The 2,888-nt window shown below is 46.2% G+C and overlaps 1 protein-coding gene across 3 annotated transcripts in view; it reads right to left on the minus strand.

Moving 5' to 3' along the window:
• MFSD6 (major facilitator superfamily domain containing 6) overlaps positions 1 to 480 on the minus strand; it is a 33,378-nt gene extending 32,898 nt beyond the window's left edge. Inside the window, exon 1 of one of the 3 annotated variants that reach the window (XM_025191137.1) lies at positions 181 to 239. The gene's annotated coding sequence lies outside the window, so the exon portion shown is untranslated. Of the gene's footprint in view, positions 1 to 180 lie in introns of all 3 variants that reach the window. The other 2 variants (XM_006034987.3, XM_014525355.2) reach the window with 2 other exon arrangements.
• Positions 481 to 2,888: the final 2,408 nt, after the last annotated feature.

Genomic DNA, 2,888 nt, shown 5'->3' on the forward strand with positions numbered 1-2,888 from the left:
GGGCTCGGGGCAGCGCCTCCCCTGCCATGGCCGGGCGAGCCCGGGCCCCCGCGCTGGCTGCGTCCTGGGCCCCGGACTAGCCTGGGCCCCTCCCGAAGGAGCTCGCGTGGACAACCCAACCCAGGTGATGCCTGCCCCTCCACAGACTGAATGATTCCCCCGCGCCCCCAAATCACCCACTGTGACTGCTGGCACCTGGTGTAGTCACCACAGCCAGGCCAGTGCTGCTCCCCGGCAGCAAGTGACTAAACGGATTCAAAGCAAGTGTTTCCCCCGCTGTGGTCCGACCGGGGACGCGGCTCTCGCGCAGAACAGCACTTTTCCCGAGTCGGGCCGTGCTGCAGTCGCGGCAGGTCAGCGGGACCTGCGCCTCCAGCGGTTGGGTTGTACCGGTGCTCGATACGGCCCGCGGCAAGGCCAGCTGGACCGGAGGGCAGTCTGACCTCAGAAAAAACGAGCCCCACGCAGTCTGTTTCTCTCTTCCAGGCATACAAAGGAGACAATAAAGAAACCAAGCTGCATGGGCTCTTAAAAGGTGCTGGGAGCAGGCAGGAAAAATTAAAGCAGCACTGTCTTATGAGTGACAATATGATTTTAGCAAAACAGAATCCCTCTAACCAGCAAAAAAAAAAAAAGAAGAGCTTTTTTGGCTACGGTTCAGTCTGATCTTGCCTTAGTCATTCTGGGATGTCACTGTCTGTCACCCTGGAAACAATTAGACTCTCCTAAACAATTGATATCCTCACTGAACAAAATCAACTGTACCTGACAGAAGAAAATGTAAAAAGTTGAGAGCAAGCCTGATGTGAAACTATATATATTGAAGTTTTCTGGGCTACAGCAGCATTTATTTAAAGATAGCTCTAATTTAAATTAATGTAGAGGCTAATTTTACAGTCCCTTTGCAAGAAAGATTGCAGGGAAGGCAATGAGACTCCTGAGGGCTAAATGACACCTCAGACTTTTCTGCTGTCTACAGCACTTCCTGCTATTCACTAGTGTCAGCTGAAGTATCATTCAGAACTATTATGCTTTAATAGCTCTGCTACACCTTATGTCTCTCACATCTAGTGCTGTAGTGATTTACATAATACAGGTCAGAAACAACTAAATGCAGAGAGAGAAAAGTGCTTAAAAACATGGTTGAAGAGAGAAGTATATATAGATAAGAAAAATAATGAATCAACGAGGTGGAAAAATTAAGAAAAGATTAAAACTTCTCAGTGGTGGCAGATGACAGAACAAGGAGCAATGGTCTCAAGTTGCAACAAGGAAAGTTTGAGTTGCATATTAGGAAAAACTCTCTCGCTAGGAGGGTAGTAAAGCACTGCAATAGGCTTCCCAGACAGCGTGTGGAATTTCCATCCTTAGACGTTTTTAAGATCCAGGTAGATGAAGCATTGGCTGGGAAGATGTAGTCTTGCTTTGAACAGGAAGTTGGACTACATGACCTCTTGATGTCCCTTCTAACCCTAATTTTCTATGATTCTATGAAAACTGATTCCAGATGGCAGGAGCTACAGAGCAGGATCCTGCTCTAACAATGGCAAGATGATGTGGCATGCTAGATAGGTGGGTAATACTAGGCCAATGGTTCTCAACTTTTTTAGACTCAGGCACCCTTTGGAAAATGCCAACTTTTACTTTTTACTTATTTTCACCATGGAAAAATAATAAAGCAATTCTTATATTGCAAAGAATTAAAAAAGATCACAACAGGGTAGAATGTTTTTGACCCTAAATTTGAAATCTCTAGGTCAAGAGTACCATGTGCCCCTGGAGGCTAGGGGGGGCACAGCGAGCTCCTGTAGGCGGCCACGGTGCTGTTGGCGGGGGGGAAATGCCGACCAGCAGTTGACAACCACCTGCAGATGCCGCCATCAGTGTTGGTGGCAGCCAGCAGTGATCACGGACCACCCGCAGATGCCACCGGCAGTGTCAGTGGCAAGCAGCAACCGCCCGCAGGTGCCGCTGGCAGTGTCAGTGGTGCCTTTTTGCAGGGGGTGCACTGCCAAGCTCGGAGTGCACCCCCTACGCGTCGCCAATGCTCTAGGTTTATCTTAAGTCTCGTGTGTAAATGTTTGCACACCTAGAAGCGCTAAGAAAACCCTGCAGCACCCTTAAAAGGATCTTGCAGCGCCTCACAGTACTGTGGCAGCCTGGTTAAGAATCGGAATGGAGATAGGGAGAGGGAGAGAGGACGATGCCTACAACGGAGGAGATTGATGGGGCATAGGGGGAAGTTCATAAAGCTTGAATTTATGAAGTCAGTAAAATTGCTTGAAGGTGGAGCTGATGGAGTGGCTGTATTTCATATGTGAGAGCTATTGAGAAGTGGAGCAATCCAAGCAAAGGGAAGTGGAGGAATGGACCAGGATTTTAAAAAGTGACTGTCCAGTCAGTGGCATTTATGGTGTTGTGGTGTTGACTAGAAGCAGATTTCCAAGCTACAAGATGTAGCTATCTAAAGCCAAGGACAATGACAAGATGACATGTAGCACAAATAAGATACAGTAGGGCAATGAGAGGTTATAGCAAAAGTAGGTCAGAAGAGAGGGTTATATTTGAGTATGTTCCTTCCCATCCTAGAAAACATGCATTTCTTTCAGACATTTCATTTGAGGAAGTCACAATTTTGCCAAGTTGAAACAGGCAGAACAGGTATACTTGTTTAAGGTGTTGAAAAATATACACAAAAAGCATCATTAGTGTAAAAGGGATAACTAAGGTTATCATTAAAAAAGAACTAATATGTCTGCTTAGCATTTATCTGGGGGGGGAGGGATTTTCAAAATAAAGAAAAAAGTATTTTCAGTTACTAGTCCCAAATCAAAAAAATAAAACAGATCTTTGTGGTCATTGGGTTCTTTACAGAAGCTGTAAGAATA

The sequence above is a fragment of the Alligator sinensis genome, unplaced genomic scaffold, assembly GCF_000455745.1.
Source record: "Alligator sinensis unplaced genomic scaffold, ASM45574v1 scaffold351_1, whole genome shotgun sequence".
In the NCBI taxonomy this organism is placed as follows: Eukaryota; Metazoa; Chordata; order Crocodylia; family Alligatoridae; genus Alligator; species Alligator sinensis.